The following is a 21,085-nucleotide window of genomic DNA, read 5'->3' on the forward strand; positions in this document are numbered from 1 at the left end:
CTTAACTGCTAAAACTTTAGAACTGTCTCCCAAACGGCACTCCGATTTGCCCCCTCTGAATTAGTTTTTCAGAAAAGCCTGAAGACATATCTTTTTAATGCTAAGGTGTGTGTCCTGTGATTGGTTGCCTGTTAGTGCTTTGGCACCATTGCTGCTACCACTGGGATGCTTCCTCTGAAGCAGCTGTGCACTTTATAAATCCTATGGTATGGTATTGTATTGTATTTACTTTTAAGGCTCAGGGAGCCCAAATATTTAAAAACATGATGGACCACCAATTTGGAGTTTTGATTGTGTTGGGCAATATTTCTTTTTAAATCTTGGGTCCCAGAGGCATTCCCCCAAAAGGCTTAGTGGGGAAGGGTATCCTCAACCTGCCCGCCAATTTATTTTTTATACTTTCACTTCCGATAGGGGGTTAAGTCCTTGAGTCCTATAATGACTGGCAACAACATTTTTCGTCATGTTGCTGGCAGCAAATCAGAGCACTAGCTCCCATGGGAGTCTGACTCCCGAGGTGCGAATTGGCCCAAGGGCTTTTTCCCCCCTTTTTTGATGGCCTTCTCCTTGCTTTTCACTAATTTTCACTGCTTTCTCCTTGCTTTTTCCCCCATTTTTTGAGTGCCTTCTCCTTGCTTTTCCCTCATTCTCACTGTTTTCTCCATGCTTTCCCCCCATTTTGTGTGTGCCCTTTCCTTCCTTTTCCCTCATTTTCATTGCTTCCTCTTTGCTTTTTCCTGTTTTGTGTGTGCCTTCTGCTTGCTTTTCCCTCATTTTCACTCCTTCCACCTTCCTTTTTCCCCTCGTTTTTGTGTGCCTTCTCCTTGCTTTTTCCTTGTTCTCACTGCTATTTCCTAGCTTTTCCCTAGTTTTCACTGCTATTTTCTTGCCATTTTCCTTGTTTGTTGTGTGTGCCTTCTCCTTGCATTTCCCTAGTTTTGACTACTTTCTCCTTGCTTTATCCCCTGTTTTCTGAGTGCCTTCTCCTTGCTTTTCCTTTGATCTCACTGCTTTCCCCTTGCTTTTCCCCCATTTTTTGTGGGCCTGCTCCTTGCTTTTCACTCGTTTCCACTGTTTTCACCTTGCTTTCCCCCTGTATTTTGTATGCCCTCCCCTTTGCTTTTCCCTTTGTTTTCATTGCTTTCTCCTTGCTTTTTCTTCCATTTGTGTGCCTCTCCTAGCTTTTCCCTCGCTCTCATTGCTTTTTTCCTTGCTTTTCTCCCAACTTTTTGTGTGCCTTCTACTTGCCTTTACCTCATTATAACTCCTCTCTTTTTGCTTTTTTCCTCATTTTTCATGAGCCTTCTCCTTGATTTCCCTTAGTTTTCACAGCTTTCTCCTTGCTTATCCCCTGTTTTTTGTGCCTTCTCAATTCTTTTCCCTTGTGGCATGGGGTTGAATGCATGTGGGTGATTGGCTGAGGGGCCTGGCCACAGGCTAGGGCATACAGACAAACCCCCACTGCACCCGGTCAAAGGCTCCGTGCAGCATCGCATGTATGCAGGTTTGACTGCATAGATGTTCACAGGAAAAACTAAAGGGTACAGTGACGTTATAGTTAGGTCCGAATTTACACGCACAAAACCATAGTAACTCAGCAGTTAAAGCTATAGTTATCACAAAAAACTATGACTTGTGCCGAAGGTAACTACAATTTGCTCCCTCTACATGCACTGCTAATTACCCCACATATTAAATCAGTAATTGCATCTTCTATCACATAATTGATAATATTGTTGCAACATTTACAGCAAACTTCTTGATCTAAAAACTGCATGGCGGGGCTTGAGTTATAGTTACCTTAGTTACTTCCGTTAACTGTAACTGCTGATTTTCTATGGTTTTGTGCCCCTGTAATCTTTGGATTTTTTTGTGAATATATATATATATATATGATATGTACATAAATAAATCTCCCAGTCACGCTCCGTCATACTTGTCTAGATACCTTGGCGACACCAGGAAAGAAAACAAACTGAGTAGCAGGAAACAAAATATTGTGCAGCAAACTTTAAAAAAAAAATTTTAACCTCGTGAAGGTAAAGATGGGCACACAAGGTTCATGGAATACAAAACATTGCGGCTGACGCTTGTTGGTTGTCTTCCACTGGGCGTACATATATATATATGAAAAGTATTCCATATGGGCAATTTGTCCGAATTAAAAGAAATTGTTCAAATGAACAAGATATGAATATGAAATTTAGGGAAACCAAACAGAGATTCCTAAACAGAGGATACAAATTGAAGGTGGTGAATCAGGGAGAAGCAAAGGCAAAAGCAGAAACACAAGCACAGGTTTTGGTGAAAAACAAAAAAGTGCCAGATGAGATGATGATGGAAAATGATGAGATAAGACTTATTTTGGATTACAGTAAAGAGAACCAACAGATACTGAATATTTTAAACAGACATTGGCACATGATTTAAAGGGACAATGATATTGGACAGAGAGTGGGTACCCGCTCATTAGTTACATATAGGAAAGTGCCAGCAATGAAGGACATACTAGTGAGAAGTCATTTTTAGACCCCAATGTTCTCTAATTGGTTAGTAGATGGGAATAAGGGTTTCTATTGCTGCAACAAGTGTAGAGCATGTAAAGTTGGTTGCAACAAAAAAGCAGTAATAGACTTCCGGGGTAAGGAGATTCCGATTAGAGACAGAATTACATGTGAAACAACTTTTGTGGTATATGTCATAGAATGCCTGAGTGGTCTAAGATACGTTGGCAGTACTATCTGCCCTTTAAAGAAGCGTATCTTGGAGCACATTAGGGCAGTACAGAATGATGATAACAATTATGCTATGACTAAACATCTGGAAAGCCATCCAGAATCAGACTGGCTACATATGAGGTATTATGGCATTGCTACAATAAAAATAAAAAAAACGGGGAGGGGACAGAGTCCAGAAATTGAGACGTTTAGAATCTAGATACATCATTAGATTAAAAATTAAGACTCCTTTTGGGGTGAACTGCGATGAGGAACTGTACTGTCATCTATAAATATGAATAGAACTTAGGAATATGACATGAGACATTTCCACATAAAGGATTAAATGCACCATTGGTTGTAGAAGGCTGTTACTGATCTTAATATTGAGAAATCAAATTGATATATGGTAATGGGGTACTAGACCCGTAAGTTGAAATCTCACTAAGAAAAGTAATAGCAATATAAGGTTGCATGAAAAAATACTGATGTAAATAAAAATGGAATTATGTAATGTGGATGTATATTTGGGGAAACGCCCTGAAGGCCGATCCCGGAACAACAAAGTTGTGGGCAACGGAAGCGGAACTACGCTTTCCTTAACCACGACTTTGTTGTTTTGTGCCTTAACCACGCATCTGCTGAACAACGCACATGCGTGGTTAAGGCACAAACAAGGGAGTCGGCTGAGGAGAAGGACGCAACGAGTCAGGTAAGTGGGGCGGGGGTGGGGGATTGGGGTTTTAGTTTTAGGGTTGGGGTATTTTTAGTTTTAGGGGCGGGGTGGGGGGTTGGGGTTTTAGTTTTAGGGGCGGGGTGGGGGGTCGGGGTATTTTTCATTTTAGGGACGGGGCGGGGGTGAGGGGTTGGGGTTTTAGTTTTAGGGGTGGGGTAGTGGGTCGGAGTATTTTTAGTTTTAGGGGCGGGGACGGGGTGGGGGTTGGGGTTTTAGTTTTAGGGGCAGGGTGGGGGGTCGGGTATGTTTAGTTTTAGGGGCGGGTGTGCGGGGTTGGGGTTTTAGTTTTAGGGGCGGGGTGGGGGGTCGGGTCAGGTAAGAGGTACAGGGGTGGGGGTGGGGGTATTTTTAGTTTTAGGGGCGGGGTTGGGGTTTTAGTTTTAGGGGCAGGGGTGGGGGTTGGGTCAGGAAAGAGGGGCAGGGGTCGGGGTATTTTTAGTTTTGGGGCGGGGGTCTTAGTTTTAGAGGCGGGGTGGGGAGTCAGGGTATTTTTAGTTTTAGGGGTGGGGTGGGGGGTTGGGGTTTTAGTTTTAGTGGTGGGGGTGGGGGTATTTTTAGTTTTAGGGGCGGGGGAAGGAGTGGGGGGTTGGGGTTTTAGTTTTAGTTTTAGGGGCGGGGTGGGGGGTCGGGTATTTTTAGTTTTAGGGCCGGGGCGGGGTGGGGGGGGTTGGGGTATAAGTTTTAGGGACAGGGGTGGGGGTCAGGGTATTTTTAGTTTTAGGGGTGGGGGTTGGGGTGGTTTTAGGGGTGGGGGTTGGGGTAGTTTAGGTTTTAGGGATGGGGTGGGGGTTGGGGTAGTTTTAGGGGTGGGGGTTGGGGTAGTTTAGGTTTTAGTGATGTGGTGGGGGTTGGGGTTGTTTTAGGGGTGGGGGTTGGGGTGGTTTTAGGTTTTAAGGGTGTGTTGGGGGGTCGGGTAATTTTAGGGGTGGTGTGGGGGGTTAGGGGGTTTAGGGGAAGGGTCGGGGGCTCTGAGTAGTTTTAGGGGTGAGGGTTGGAGAACTTTAGGTTTCAGGGATGGGGTGGGGGTTGGGGTTGTTTTAGGTTTTGGGGGTAGGGTGGGGGTTGCGTTAATTTTAGGGTGGAGGTGGGGGTTGGGGTAGTTTTAGGGGCAAGGGTGGGGGGGGTTGGTGTGGTTTTTAGGGGGGGTGGGAGGGTTGCAGTAATTTTTTGCGGTGGGGGTGGGGGGCCAGGGGGGACGCATGCTGGAACAATGCATGCCTATCACTAATGCCTTTACCAGGAATGCCTTTACAACAAAAAATTGTTGTTTAGGCATTTGTGGTAAAGGCATTAGTGGTAACAATGGGGTCGTTGTTCCAACCTTGTTGTCCAGGCATGCGTTGTTCCGGCAGGCGTGGTTCCGACATACATTCGTATATTTGTTGTTAGTGACATATAAAAGGAGAGGTTGTGGCTAGAACAAGTAATTAGTAGAAGGTTTTTTATCTCATTATATTTTTAAAGATTCTTTACTTTTTTTAGGAATATGTGTATAGGAACGATGTAGTTGCACTTAATTTTTTGTAATAATTGGTGGTTTTTTTGTATTCACATGTGTATTGGTTTCAAATACATATCCCAGAATGCCACATAAAGGCATGTTGGGATAAGTAGTATAAATATAGCCCAACATGGATTGACTTATTACCGTGATCAAGACATTGTGGGTTGAAACGCGTTGGTGGTTGTTGGAGGTATCACTTTTGCACATTAAAATGAAGAATTGATAATCCTCTGAGTGCTGCGTTGTTGACCGTGTGTCAAATTTGTATGGTGATATATATATATATAGATATATATATATATATGCATATATATATATATATATCTATATATATATATATCTTTACTTCTGTAGATTCTCTTCATATATATATAGATATATATATATATATGTATATATGTATATATATATATATATAGATATATATGTATATATAGATATATATATCTTTACTTCGGTAGATTCTCTTCCACCACCAACAGCTGCACCATAGCGTCACACAACCATGTTGTTGTATTATTTCTATCGCTCTCACCAAACGCAAATAAATGAAGCATGCAATCGTTCCGTTTATTTAAGGATAGTGCTACCCTGCTACCCCAGACAAAAAGTCAACACGTTTCGGCAAAGGTTTTCCACTGGACCAAATTCCTCACAACAAACCTGTTCCCCATATAGATTACTAGTCCATCAGTACAGTTTACTCCTTCTCAGATCTAGTAATGTTTTCTTGTATTTCACCACAGTACTGTGGGTGCCATCTTGGAAAGGAGAGCCGTAGTCATGTCTATAGTCTCTTATTATTTCATTTGTGGGCATCAGCTTAACATTGCACTTGATATGAAACATAATTGTTCCCAAACATCAACTCGTCAATCGTATTTTTGATTATCATCTTCTTCGTGTTTCCTTTTGCTGAAGCCTCACGATCACAGGCATACTTATCAATTGGATACACATAAATAAAGTGCATAGTACTGTGCAAACAGTATTGTGGGTGCCATCCTGAGAGGGAAAATCGTTATTATTGTATACAGTCTCTGATTATATCATTTGTAGACATCATCTCAACATCCCACTTAATATGAAACACTATTGCTCTCAACACTGATCAATCATGTTTTGAGTATTATCTTCTTTATGCTTCCTAGTGCTGTGGTGATCGAAGACACAACCATCATTAAATGCAAAAACATAAAGTGCCTGGTGCTGTGCATAATCCCTTTCAATAATTACGAACTGGATAACTGGAATATCTAAATTGTGGCATACACGTCATGTTCATATGCATTACAAGATTGTCCTAACAGGGCATTTGGAGTTCCTGGTGCTATTTGACTTCCTCTTAAAAAGTTACAATAATGTAATTTAAATCTATACTTTGGAAACCAACACATCCTGTTGATACCTTTCGCACATGTGTCATATATATATATATATATATATATATATATATATATATATATACATATAGATATATATATATGTATATATATATATATATATATATTGTGTGTTACCAACAGACGTCCACTAAGGCGCTGTGTGCCAGATCGGCCTCCTTATATTTCCTGAAAAGCCACTGGAATGGCATACGTTGTGCATTGTGGTGTCTTAACAGTATTATAAATTGTGTTCAAGCTTCTTCTTTATCAATTAAATGCAATACCAGTGGCTTAATCAAATCCCATGGCTAGTAAAATGCCTGTAGCTAAAGTAACCAGTGCTGTATCTCATACTTTTTTATGTCTCTATATATTCCTAAAATATCACAACCGTGTCCTTCCCATGTCGAGTCTCATATGCAAATGTCAATAAGACTCTTAGAATATCTGAAATACTTCAAACACTGAAAACTACAGTGACAGATGTTGTGTCTTGCAGTGTCTCAGCAATCAAGATGTATCTGAACAGGCCTTAACCATGACCTGCACTTATTAATAATTTATTTATTGTACTGACCTACAGTTAAAAATACAGTGTTAAAATTCATTAATTGGTTGGAATGATTCCTTCATGAATAATACCATACATGAAAGTGCCAAGTGCAACTGTCATAAGGCTGAGTTAATGACACTGATACCAGCTTAAACCAACCAGTGTCACCCTAATTTCTCTTTGGGCTCTTCAGTTATAACCATAAGGACTTGATAATAAAATCACTTTTTTAACATCTATACTGTTCAAGTTCTGTGTGTTTAATTTATATTATCATTTCCTGTTGGGCTGTCTATGGAGGAGGATACTGTTCGTGTTTCAGGACTTTGTAAAGGGGGAGGACAGTGAGAACATCAGGTGAAAGGGGACTGGTTGGATTGTATCCCATTTACAGATGCCCATGTAATTCTGCATCTGAATTGTATCTCCATGGCTGTTCCGTTCCCACAGATGAAATCATTTTGGATTCAAGCCTTCTCAGTTCTATAATCCTATCACCTTTTCTGGATTCATTTTAATGTGTTTCATAACCCAGAAGCTTAAACTTGTATAATCTCCTCCATGGATGTCCCAAAAGTTTTTTGGCAATGAATATACTCTGTCTTGGTTCTATATATAGTCAGGCCCATTTTTTCCATAGATGGAGCATTTTTTGTTTTACCAATAACTCTGGCGCCAGTTGATGAATCTTCACAAAATTTTCAAAACTTATACTTTCGTCAGTTCATCTGGGTCCAAAAACACTTTCTCCCACACCACTGAACGAAATTACACCAAGTCTGGCAGAAAGCTAGCTGTTTGCCCAGAAAGCGTGTTTTTGTGATGTGATCAAAATTCCTTCAGTATTTTTGGAGATATTAGAGTTTAAAAGATAGAGATATCTAGCGATGGTGTTCCTCTGCAGATGCAACTGTCCCTATGCTGATATCTGGTTGGCTGCCGGCACTTCAACGAGGGAGTGTTGCCAGCCATCTTGGGACTTGGCTTCAACTAAGTCCCACAAAAAAAGTGAAAAGAAAATGGAAAGGGGCCAGGGTAGGGACACACTACCCCAGCCTTGGTCTAAGGGTTCCAGGGACACTGCCAAGGCTAAAAAGCATTTTCTTTTAAATGTCAGGGAAATCCATGGATTCACATCTGCAAATTTTCTCTACATTTTTTAAAATAAATGGTGGTCTCCTGCCCTTCTTTTTTATTTTGCCCCTCAGTGGCCTAGGTCCCAGGGGCATTGGGGCCTTTAAAAAGGGGAGGGGCACCCGGGCTCCCACTCCTATGGGCATGTATTAGCCCCTCAGACCCCTCCTCGGGGGATCAGAGATAAATATGCAGGGGACACTCGTCTCCCCCTCACAGCCCCAGGAACTGCAACCTCCCCCGGGAAATGTACTTAAATTATAGGGGGGCTGTGTGGCCCCCTTCTGCCCCAGGGACTGCCACCTCCCTGGGGCTGAATTTAAAGAATGAAGGGGGTCCGTCACACATTCCCGGCCTAGGGACCACACCTCCCTGGGGCTATTTACATGTTGGAGCGGGCCATAAGGTCCCACTCAAGGAGCCGTTAATGGCCCTAGGGACTGCCCAACCCCCGGGACATAGCTGTTTGCTGTGACTTAGCAGGAACTTTGACAGTTTCCACCAAGTCAGAGCAAGCACTCCGCTTGCAGCAAGTGAGAGCAGTCAAACAGCTCTCACTTGCTGTAAGTGGAGGTTTTCCTGCCCGCGGGGACCTAACAATCCCACCTTTCTCTTGAACAGCTCCACTGGTAATCCACTGGGCCCTGGTATCTTTCCACTTTGCATTGCTGTGAATGCCTCCGTAAGTTCCTCAAGCATTAGATCACCATTTTGCATCTCCCTGTCTTCTTGCATAGCATTGGGAGGTGCAGAGATTCTAGCAATCACATATCTCCTGGACATCTGTGTGCAGCCATGCTGTGTGGAGAACACAGTAGTATTGGGTGAAGTCCTGTGCTGTGTCTCTGTTGTCAGTTAGTGTCTCCCCTGTTGGGGTAACAACATCTCCCACCCAGCGCGCCTCTTTCTCCCTCTGACTCAGCCAAAGAAGTAAGTGCCCTGCCTTGCCCCTATGTCATATAGTTTCCTCTTGATAGCCTGGTAGTGATTTTGGGCCCCATCTTCTGCGTTGTTTCGATATTCCTCCTAGTGGTGGTTAGTTGCTGAAGGACACTAGCCTTGGGCAGTGCAATTGCTTTTTTCTCCAATTCTAGGATGCGGTGCTCAAGGGTGACCACTTTATCTGTATTGACACATCTTTTGTGTGCCATCAACGTTTGTATTTTGTCTCACAAGACTGCCTTATATACGCCTCCCAGACTACGATGGGGGAGTCCACTGAGTCCTTATTCTCCCCAAAATACACCACCAAGTCCAGTCATAACTATTTGCCAGTATTAGGGTCTCAGAGTTCCTAGGCATTGAATCTTCACTGTCGCCTTCTACCCTGTTTCCCTTCATCCAGGATAACCAGCAGTGTTGGGTAGTCCGAGATACCAGAGCAAGTTATTCCGCCTCTCATGTGGCAGGGTGTTCTAGTCTAGAGAATGTCCTTCTGGCTCTTGAAAAATATGAATATGCTCATGCCTCAGGATGACGGAGTCTCCACATGTCTGTCAGTCCTAGCAAATGGACAAGAGGGGTGCACTTTGGGTCTCCGTCGGTCAGCACCCTCGTCCTGTCTATGTCTTGTGCCACAATGTCAATTAAGTCTCCACCCACTATCGGCAGCATAACACCTGCTTCCAAAACTATAGGACCAATTTTCTCCAGTATGTCTCCTTGCAGGCAGGTAGGGGCTTATATATTAATTCGGGTGTATTTTTTTGTGCCTCTGGGTCCCTGTACCCGAAGGATGATTCCATTCTTGTCCATTCAGACCCTGGTGGAAGGGGGGTCTCTCTGCAGGAATGCCTACTCCCCTGGATTCCCAGGAGAATTTGTATGCCCGAGGGACGCATACTAGCCCCGGCCCAGGAATTTACATTTTGTCCCCAGCAAGTGGGTCTACTGCAGGATGACAAAGTCAGATGCTGCTCGCTTAATGTATTGTTCCACGACTCCCTGCTTAATATTTTTCCCCAGGCCATTTTATTTTTCATGTGAGTGTTCTGAGACACCCAACCCCTTGCTGAGCCATGATCCCTGCATGATTTCACCTTCCAGCTCCAGGACAATTTTCTTGGTCTCCACCCTCAGTCCATCTGCCAAGTGCCTGCCCCGCACTGCCTGTGTCCTCTCACTGACTGAGAAACTATCTCTGTTATCTTTCCACCACCACCCTCCACCCCATGTTTCTTGCACATAAGCCAAACAGTGCTTACACCCCAACCTAGGAAATGTCTGTCCCCCATTCCCAATAATACTCCCAGAAACAAACAGTATGCAACTGTGGGTCTAAAGCACGAAGCATGAAGTTCCCTTTATGCGGGCCTAGTTAGTCGCTCAGGATGAGTTGTAGTCTTAAAGTGGGCCCATACCATGGTATGTCAGACAGCAGTCCCATGTCCCTGCACCCCTGGTATGGTGGAATCCAGCACTCTGCCGGCCCACAGATGGCATCTGAACACACTGTTCCCACTGTCATAGGTGTTACCACTGGCCCCTCTCAGAGGAGTAGTTCTGCATTGCTTTCCAGTAGGTCCTGGTCATCTCTAGAATTCTCCGGGCTACTTAACGACCCTGTCTCATGTGCCTCCTGGTAGGTGGTCATCTAGGCTACCAGCTGTGCCCTCTCCATTTCCACCTGATGTTTTGTGGGTTTCTTAGTCAGCTTGCTCCTGTGCCTTGCTGTCCTCCTACTTTATTTTGGTTCGACAGCGTGCCAGTCATCCACTTCTGTCCATGGTGTTCATCCTGTTCTAGCCACTGCCACACCTCTTCTGGGGCTGCGAAAAATTAGGAGGAGGTATTGCCCCTCTCCACACAAACCTATGGAATAGAGAAGCATATAGCAGAGTCTTAATTGGCAGAGCTTAGCCTTAATTTGGAGGAAAGAATTGCTCTTCTTTTTGGACTAGGATCATGTAGACTCGGAACAAATTCACCTTGTGATTTTCTATTGTCCGTGGGCCATGTGATCGGCGACCTGAAGAATGCAGTCCCTGTCTCTGTAACTCAGGAGTTGTGCAGCCATAGGCCTGGGTGGGGCCCGGGTGCTGGGGTTGGGGCAACCGGGGACCCGGTGTGCTCTTTTCACTGTGAAAAAGGCAGGAGAGTTGCAGTCGTGGATGTGTTCTGTGATCTAGCTTTCCAGGAACAGCTCCAGACTGTGTCCTCCAACTTGCTCAGAAAGACCTATGATCCAGATGTTATTACAACAAGAGTATTCTTCTGCGTCCTCCACTCACTCCTGTAGGGTCACTTCCTTTGTAAGCTCCTTTAGTCATACCTTTATGTTCTCGATGGCCAGGTCCATCCATGCCACCATCATCTCCGCCACTCTGCCTGCTAGCTTTCTGTGGTCCATTCAAAGGAAGCCCTTGACTGCTGCCACTCCATCGATTTTGAGTTCAAGTGTACCTTTTATCTCTGAAATCACCCCTAGGATATTGCTGAACTGTTCTGTGTGTGGGGGTAGAGTGGCCTCCAGCCACTTAGGAGTGGGTTCAGCTGGAGGTTCCCCCAGGCATGGCGAAGGGCATGTCTCTGCAGATGACGTGACTTTATCCAACCTTGGTTTCCCCATATTTGGCTAATACATCTCAAACGCAATCCGCCTTGTCCATGGCCTCAAGCCATGTCTGGCATCCCCTCCATCACTAAGTCTTGGAGTTCTTCTTGGGATTGTTGTCACCCTTGTTTTTGGGGGGGAGCTTTTATAATGAGGCCACTGGGGACCTGCTCTGCAGATCTGACTCCAGGGGCATACAGGGCCTGTGCAACACCGCACACCAGTGAGTCTCCAGGCGTTCAACTGTAAGCCAGGTTGGACGCTGTGTCTAGGGTGATATCCAGTGGTTGCACCCATAGGACAGTCCAGCCTGTACTCCAAGCCCCTTCCAGGGCACCGCGGGTGAGGGCGGGGGACCTTTGATATGCTGTTTCTGGGGCCCCAATGCTCTTCTTCACAGCTGAGGCTGGTGCAGAGGGGGCCGAATTGAAGGGCCTGGGCTCCCACTGTTCCTCAGGGAGGTGGTGGTCCCTGAAGCATGGATGGCCTGCGCGGCACCCCCGCATTCTTCGTTGATTGCCCTGGGGATGTGGTAGTCCCTGGGGTATGGGAGGACCCGCGCAGTACCCACATGCATTTTTCATTGATTTCCCCGGGGAGGTGGCTCTCCCCAGCGCACAAGGATGCCTGCACAGGACCCCTCTAATTTTTCATTGATTGCCCTGGGGATGTGGCAGGCCGTGGGGTGCTGGAGGGCCCACGCAGCACCTCCTGCATTTTCTCCTAATTGCCTCAGGGAGGTGACAATCTGCGGGGTGCAGGGGGCTTGCGTGGCACTCCCTGCATTTTTCCTTGATTGCCCAAGGGAGGTGGGAGTCCCCGGAGTCTGGGGGTCTCGTGCAGTACTCCCCGCATTCTTCCTTGATTGCCCTGGGAGGTGGCAGGTTGGGGGGCAGTGCGGCAGCCCCTGCATTCTTCATTGATTGTCCCCGGGAAGTGATGGTCCTTGGGTCGCAGGGGTGCCCGCGCAGTGCTCTTGCATTTTCCGTAGACTGCCCCGGGGAGGCGGCGGTCCCCGGGGCACCACTGCATTATTAATTGATAGCGCCGGGGATGTGGCATTCCCTGTGGCACGGAGGGCCTGTGCTGACTGCCCCAAATTCTTCATTGATTGTCCCGGGAAGGCGGAGGTACCCGGGGCATTAGGGGGTGCCCATGCAGCACCTCCCACCTTCTTCCATGATTGCCATGGGGAGGTGGCGGTTCTCGAAGCCCAGGGTGGCCGCACACCACTCCCTTGCATTTTTTTGAATCATAGCCCTGGGGAGGTGGTGGTCCCAGGGCTACTAAAAGCCAATAGTAGGGGGCCCACGTGCTCCCCCTCCTTTTAGGAGCACGCAATGCCCCCAGGTCCTGGCCCACACGGGGCCGAAATGCTGAGTAACACAGGAAACAGCATTTTGTTTTGTTTTTTAAATCATAGAGAAATCCATGAATCTAGACATTGATGTCTCTGTTATTTTTTTCTTAAAAATGCTGTTTAGCACTGCGAGGTCCCAGGGAGGCTTCCGGACCAAGGGAGTAGGATAAACATACCCTGACTCCTTTTCTTTTTTTTAAACTTTTTTTGGTACTCTGCCGAAGCCAAGTCAGCAGGACATCTCCCTGGATCACGACACTAGATATACAAATTTATTTTCCCTTTACTATCTAAAAAACTATTGAACTGATTTACATCAAATAGAAAAGGGTAAGCTGCAGACCAAAAGTTACATTTTGCCAAATTTGGTGTAATTTTGCGGTTCGGTCTGCCGGCGTTTCTAAAGAGTCTATAGGAATTAGCATGGGAAATTCACTTTTTTTCAACAGCTGTTTTCTCGGTCCCGCTTGACGGATCATCCTGTAACTTTCCGTGAACAATATGACCCCAGAGGGCACTCTTTTTGGAAAGCTCTGTGAATATTTGTCAAACGGTGCCAAAGATGTAGGCAAGTCAAAGCTTTTTCTATAGAAACTAGGTCCTAACTATACCATATATATAAATATATATTGTAACGGAGTCAGAGTAATGGAGGCTCACAGGCGATATTGTAATATATGTGGTTTATTAATTTTACATAAGGAAGTAACAGTTCTACAATTCCTTTTTTTCCTTGCTCTTGGTCTTCCTCTTTCTTTTCTGTTCTTCTATGTATTCTTATGCAGTCTTCACCCTCTTTATTCTTCTTCTCCCAGATGGTGACTCAGGAGGTGCATGGAAGGAAAGAAGAATACAAGAATGTTGGTTGGCCGGTAAGTATTACTACTGATATATTTTCCTCTTTCTCTCCCTTTCTTTTTCTGGTCTATCTGACTCTCCCCCTCTTTTGAATCTTCTTTTCCTTTTCTGGTTGGCTTTTCTCTTTCCCTTTCTGTGTTATTTTCCTTTCTGGTTTGTCTTCCTTTGCTGTCTCTTTTCTCTTTTTTTCTGTCTCTATGCCCCTTTTTGGTTCTCTCCTGTGCCCTCTCTCTCTCTCTCTTTTGTCATTTTCTATCTGACCAAACCAAGTAGTCTACTCGGTATTTGTTTCCCCCGTGGTGCCCGTGAGAAAATGTGTGTATCCAAACAAACAAAACCCTAAACGAGATTAAACTAAGGGAAACATTTATACGGTGAACCTAGGGTGCTCACTCTGTTCTTTTTTAAACCAAAAAAAAAGGAAACAGAACCCTTCAAAACAAAACGACCAGACATCCTCCTTCCAACCGTTCCCGATTTTCTGCTCCCGGTCCTATTAAAGTACCGTACCTGACTAGGCCACGCTCTTTCCAGAGCGTGGCCGGTCTGTTCGTCTCACCGCCTCCTGCTAGTCCCACAGGTGGTCATAAGGGGTGTTGAGCTGCTGTTGTCTTCATCTTCCTGGTTCCAGCGTAGTCTCCTCTGCTCCGCTCCTCTGCTGGTTCATCCCGTCGGTTCTGTCAGTGCTGGGAGAATCCGTGGACTCCCTCGGTGAGGACATAGTGAGTTTAAAAGCCCTTCCTCCTTCCGGGTTTGTTCCCTCATCGGTTGTTGTGGCCTCTACATCCAGATCACCGGGTCCGGATCCGACGATGCCCAGGGGTACTGCTGGGCTATGTCTCCAATGGTCGGCCCGGCACATTCACTCCCCCTGGATAGTGGCTGTTGGAGCCACTTGCTAGATGGATATCTAGAAAGGTAATCTGCATTGGATAGCAGGGAGCCTGGCGAATGTTGCACCTGGAAGGAGAAAGATTGGCGGGATAAAAACCATTGGAGTACACATGCGTTGGTATCCTTATGGTGTGCCAATAAGGTTAAGGGAGCGTGATCGGTGAGTAATGTAAAGGGACGGCCTGTTAAGTAACATCTCAACGATTCAATAGCCCATTTGATCGTGAGGCATCTCTTCTCAAGGGTGGGATACTGTTTCTCACGGGGTAAGAGTTTCCTACTCAGGTATACTATGGGATGATAGAGTCCATTCTCATCCCTTTGTGACAGAACTGCTCCTATCCCTTGATTGGAGGAATCTGTTTGAACCTGAAAGGGTTTATGAAAATCAGGGCAACGCAGTACAGGCTCGGTTATCAGGAGATGTTTCAGTTGCTCAAATCTTTTCTTTTCACTATCTGTGAGATGGGTGATCTGATTGGGCTTGTTCTTTCCCAGTAGGGCAGTGAGGGGAGCTGCGATCTCTGAAAAATGAAGGATGAATCATCTGTAATATCCTACCATCCCTAAAAAGGCCCTGACATCTTTTTTCCATCAGGGTAAAGGAATTTGCGTATTGGCGTGTACTTTTTCCATCTGGGGTTTCACCATTCCATGTCCTATCACATACCCTAGGTAATTAATATTATTGTGTCCTATCTTACATTTTTTGGGGTTTGCAGTGAGGCCTGCTTCTCTAAGGGTGTGTAATACACTGGTTACATGGGAGGTATGTTCATCCTAGGTCATACTATAGATAACAATGTCATCTAAGTAAGCAGCCGCATAATCCTGAAAGGGACGCAGCACCATATTGGTCAGTCGTTGAAAGGTAGCAGGTGCACCATGCAAACCAAATGGAAGGACTGTAAACTGGTAGGGTCCCGAGGGGGTGGCAAATGCTGTTTTTTCTTTGTCTTCCTCTTTCAGAGGAATCTGCCAATAACCTTTAGTTAAGTCTAATGTGGTCATATATTTGGCTTTCCCCAACCGCTCAAGTAAATCATCAATTCTAGGCATTGGATATGTGTCAAAGTGGGAGAGTGCATTAACTTGTCTAAAGTCAATACAAAAACTGATAGTCACGTCTGGTTTTAGGACTAAAACTATGGGGGAGCACCAAGAACTAGAAGAAGGTTCAATAATCCCTGCCTGTAACATTTCTTTCACTTCCTGTTCTACCACTTGCCATCTTGCCTCCGGTATCCGGTACTGCCTTTGTCCGGATTCTCTGTCTCCTATTGTTCGGATATGATGTTGTATTAAGTGGGTTCTTCCTGGGGTTTTTGAAAAAACATTGAGGTTAGCACTAACTATATCGTGTAACTGGGAGCGCTGTCTGGGAGAGAGAAAAACAATAAGCTGGGGCATAAGTGTCTCTTTATTTTCTCTAGACTCTGTGGGATATAGAGGTATGTTGCCCTCAGTCCCGGTGGAAATATACAGATCACAGTTCATCTGTATTATGCCATAATTTTAAGAGGTTGATGTGATATATTTGCTCTCTACCTGACACGGTAGGTATTTCAATTTTGTAGGTTACTGGAGTAACTTGTTCAAGGACAGTATAGGGCCTTTGCCAATGGGCGAGTAGTTTGTTCTCTGTTGTGGGTAACAGCACTAACACTTTTTGACCTACTGCTAATGTTAGGTGTCTGCTGTGAGTATCATAGTAGGCTTTCTGTTTTTCTTGGGATTCTTTCAAACACTTATGAGCTTCTTCCCACACAGTGTGTAAATTTTCATTTAGGCCCTTAGTGTAGGTTACAACATCTTTGATTTCTTTCTCAGTCTCTTCCCATTGTTCTGCTAACATGTCTAATAAGGTACGGGGTTGCCTTCCAAAGAGAAGCTCAAAGGGGCTGTGTCCCGTGGATGACTGTACATGGGTTAGGAGGGCAAATAGAACTAGGGCTAAAAAAAAATCCCAGTTCTTCCCGGAGTCATTAATGATTTTGCGCAAGAGGGTCTTTATAGTTTTATTATAGCGCTCAACATGACCATCAGTTTGGGGACGATAGACTGATGTCCTGATCTGTTGCACTCCTAGCACCTGACACACTTCGGACATCAATCGGGATATAAAAGGAGTCCCTTGGTCCATACGAATCTCTCTGGGGAACCCCACTCTAGAAAAAAACTCTATCATAGCTTGTGCTATAGTCTTTGTGGTCATGCTGGCTAATGGAATGGCCCCTGGATACCGGGTAGTGTAATCTACTAAGACTAAAAAGTATTGATGTCCCTTTATGGATGGTATTAAGGGACCAACCAAATCCATGCCAACCCTTGTGAAGGGAACTTTTATTATGGGAAGGGGATGGAGGGAAACTTTGGGATTGGTGGAGGGGTTTATCAATTGGCAGTTGGGGCAGGCCTGACAATGCTTCTGAATATCGCTGTATACCCCCAGCCAATAGAACCTTTTTGTTATAGACTCCTCTGTTTTTCCCATCCTAAATGTCCTTCACCACTATCTCCATTAGCTAAGTGGAGCACTTAAACCTGATAGTCCTGAGGAATCACCAACTGAGGGTCCCGGTTATTGGAGCTGGGACAGACTCTATACAATAAATCATTAGTGAACTGGAAAGTCGGACCTTCCGAATGGGTATTGGATGATAAGGCTATCTGCCAAGCATTCTTCAAGGTTGGGTCTTCTCTTTGTGACTGCCGGAACCGTCTGGCACTGGACATTGTGGAATTCGGAAGCTCCTGCGAAGGTGTCCCTGTTCTAGTAGGGTCATTCTGATACAGTCGCTTTTGAGATTTAGTTAGTCTCCTTTTTGTGCTGTTTTCTTCCATGTTGGATGATACAAAGGGAGCTTCCCTCCACCAAGTTTTTCTGATTTAGTGCATCTAACAGTTCGGGGAATGCTTCATAGTCAGTCCCTGCAATAAGATCCTCCCCTAAATTATGAACTACACCTACTGAGAGGCACTCTTCTTGTCCCCTCCAATTAATATCTATGGCAACGATGGGGTAGGTTTTCCTGTCGCCATGTCACAAGTGATCAATACTTGGGTATTTGGGTACCATTGGTCTGGTCGACATATGCTTGGTTAATTACACTTTGACTACAACCAGAATCAATGAGTATGAGCCTCTTTTCTTTATTCACCAACATAGTGGTTGTATATCTTGCCATAGTTTGTCCTACCATAGGACCTGTCCCCTAGTCATTTCTATTTCCATTGGTTCCTCCTGCTCTCTTTTGAGAGGGCAGTGTCTCGCTATGTGCCCCATTCAGCACATTGGGGTCCCATTGAGAAGTCTTTCTCTCTCTATGTTATTTTCCTTTCCGTTTTTTCTTCCTTTGCTGTCTCTTTTCTCTTTTCTTTTTCTCTCTCTGCTCCTTTTTGATTCTCTCCTGTGCCCTCTCTCTTTCTCTTTGGTCATTTTCTATCTGACCAAAACAAGTAGTCTACTCTGTATTTGTTTTGCCCCCGTGGTGCCCGTGAGAAAATGTGTATATCCAAGCAAACAAAACCCTCAACAAGATCAAACTAAAGGAAATGTTTATACGGTGAACCTAGGGTGCTCAATCTGTCCTTTTTTAAACCAAAAAAAAGGAAACAGAAACCTTCAAAACAAAACGACCAGACACCCTCCTCCCACCGTTCCCGATATTCTGCTCCCCGTCCTGTTAAAGGACCGTACCTGATCAGGCCATGCTCTTACCAGAGCGTGGCCGGTCTGTTCGTCTCGCCGCCTCCTGCTCCTCCCACAGGGTGTCGTAAGGGGTGTTGGGCTGCTGCTGTCTTTGTCTTCCTGGTTCCGGCGTCGTCTCCTCTGCTGGTTCTGCCCGTTGGTGCTGTCAGTGCCGGGAGAATCCATGAACTCCATGGGTGAGGACGTAGTGGGTTTAAAAAACCCTCCTCCTTCCGGGTTCGTTCCCTAATTGGTTGCTGTGGCTTCTACATCCAGTTCAACCGGTCCGGATCCGACGATGTCCCTGTGGTAGATGGTCGGCCCGGCACACACACACACACACATATATATATATATATATATATATATATATATATATAAAAAACGAAAATGTCCTCAATGAAAGTGCGCTCCCAACTGGTTACATTAAGGGGTTTCAAACAAAGCCAGCAACTCACGGTGAATCCTTGAAGCATTTTCATTTTTTCCGGCCTTTAATAATAAAGTCATCTCTGGACACGTGTTTCCGGGTAGGTCCCATCATCAGCAGAGAAAATATAAAAAGTATTCCACCCTTGTGGGTGAAGCCAGTGCTGGATATAATCCAGACATCTCTTTTAAAACACCAAGTGCGAGGCTCTTCAGCTAGTTTGATTAATTGCAGGCACCTGATGAATCCATTAAAATACCAGTCCTGCCCCTGTGGTCCTCTGAAATGGCAAGTGTACACTGGTTACAGTAGTCCTGCAAAATCGTATTCCCCAAGTGGGCTGCTAGAGCCAAACACAAAAAAATGAAAAACAAAGTACATAACCTATGTAGGCAAGTTTACAGTAAAATTGTCGGATTTGCTAAAAATATCCCAACCATGTTGTTCAAATGTGACCATCAATCTAGTCACAACAACCTGCTCCGATGTGCAGTGGGCACTTTCCCGGCTGGACAAGCCGGTTATAAACAGCAAAAACGAAAATGTCCTCAATGAAAGCGTGCTCCCAACTGGTTACATTAAGGGGTTTCAAACAAAGCCAGCAACTCACGGTGAATCCTTGAAGCATTTTCATTTTTTCCGGCCTTTAATGATAAAGTCATCTCAGGACACGTGTTTCCGGGTAGATCCCATCATCAGCAGAGAAAATATAAAAAGTATTCCACCCTCGTGGGTGAAGCCAGTGCTGGATGTAATCCAGACATCTCTTTAAAAACACCGAGTGCAAGGCTCTTCAGCTAGTTTGATTAATTGCAGGCACCTGATGAATCCATTAAAATACCAGTCCTGCCCCTGTGGGCCTCTGAAATGGCAAGTGTACACTGGTTATAGTAGTCCTGCAAAATCGTATTCCCCAAGTGGGTTGCTAGAGCCAAACACGAAAAAATGAAAAACAAAGTGCATAACCTATGTAGGGAAGTTCACAGTAAAATTGTCGGATTTGCTAAAAATATCCCAACCATGTTGTTCAAATGTGACCATCAATCTAGTCACAACGACCTGCTCCGATGTGCAGTGGGCGCTTTCCCGGCTGGACAAGCCGGTTATAAACAGCAAAAATGAAAATGTCCTCAATGAAAGCGCGCTCCCAACTGGTTACATTAAGGGGTTTCAAACAAAGCCAGCAACTCACGGTGAATCCTTGAAGCATTTTCATTTTTTCCGGCCTTTAATAATAAAGTCATCTCTGGACACGTGTTTCCGGGTAGATCCCATCATCAGCAGAGAAAATATTTAAAAAATACAGTCGCTTTTGAGATTTAGTGAGTCTCCTTTTTGTGCTGTTTTCTTCCATGTTGGATGATACAAAGGGAGCTTCCCTCCACCAAGTTTTTCTGATTTAGTGCATCTAACAGTTCGGTGAATGCTTCATAGTCAGTCCCTGCAATAAGATCCTCCCCTAAATTATGAACTACACCTACTGAGAGGCACTCTTCTTGTCCCCTCCAATTAATATCTATGGCAACGATGGGGTAGGTTTTCCTGTCGCCATGTCACAAGTGATCAATACTTGGGTATTTGGGTCCCATTGGTCTGGTCGACATATGCTTGGTTAATAACACTTTGACTACAACCAGAATCAATGAGTATGAGCCTCTTTTCTTTATTCACCAACATAGTGGTTGTATATCTTGCCATCGTTTGTCCTACCATAGGACCTGTCCCCTAGTCATTCCTATTTCCATTGGTTCCTCCTGCTCTCTTTTGAGAGGGCAATGTCTCGCTATGTGCCCCATTCAGCACACTGGGGTCCCATTGTGAAGTCTTTCTCTCTATGTTATTTTCCTTTCCGTTTTTTCTTCCTTTGCTGTCTCTTTTCTCTTTTCTTTTTCTCTCTATGCCCCTTTTTGACTCTCTCCTGTGCCCTCTCTCTCTCTCTTTGGTCATTTTCTATCTGACCAAAACAAGTAGTCTACTCTGTATTTGTTTTCCCCCGTGGTGCCCGTGAGAAAATGTGTGTATCCAAACAAACAAAATCCTCAACAAGATTAAACTAAAGGAAATGTTTATACGGTGAACCTAGGATGCTCACTCTGTTCTTTTTTAAACCAAAAAAAAGGAAACAGAAACCTTCAAAACAAAACGACCAGACACCCTCCTCCCACCGTTCCCGATATTCTGCTCCCCGTCCTGTTAAAGGACCGTACCTGATCAGGCCATGCTCTTACCAGAGCGTGGCCGGTCTGTTCGTCTCGCCGCCTCCTGCTCCT

The 21,085-nt window shown here is 44.9% G+C and overlaps 1 long non-coding RNA gene across 1 annotated transcript in view; it reads right to left on the reverse strand.

Moving 5' to 3' along the window:
• The window catches only part of LOC138285111 (uncharacterized), a 75,607-nt gene extending 54,580 nt beyond the window's left edge, over positions 1-21,027 (reverse strand). The window contains exon 1 of the long non-coding RNA XR_011201522.1: positions 18,395-21,027. This is a non-coding gene — a long non-coding RNA (uncharacterized lncRNA). The remainder of the gene's footprint in view (positions 1-18,394) is intronic.
• Between the last annotated feature and the right edge of the window lie 58 nt (positions 21,028-21,085).

The sequence above is a fragment of the Pleurodeles waltl genome, chromosome 3_1 (assembly GCF_031143425.1).
Source record: "Pleurodeles waltl isolate 20211129_DDA chromosome 3_1, aPleWal1.hap1.20221129, whole genome shotgun sequence".
Classification (NCBI taxonomy): domain Eukaryota; kingdom Metazoa; phylum Chordata; class Amphibia; order Caudata; family Salamandridae; genus Pleurodeles; species Pleurodeles waltl.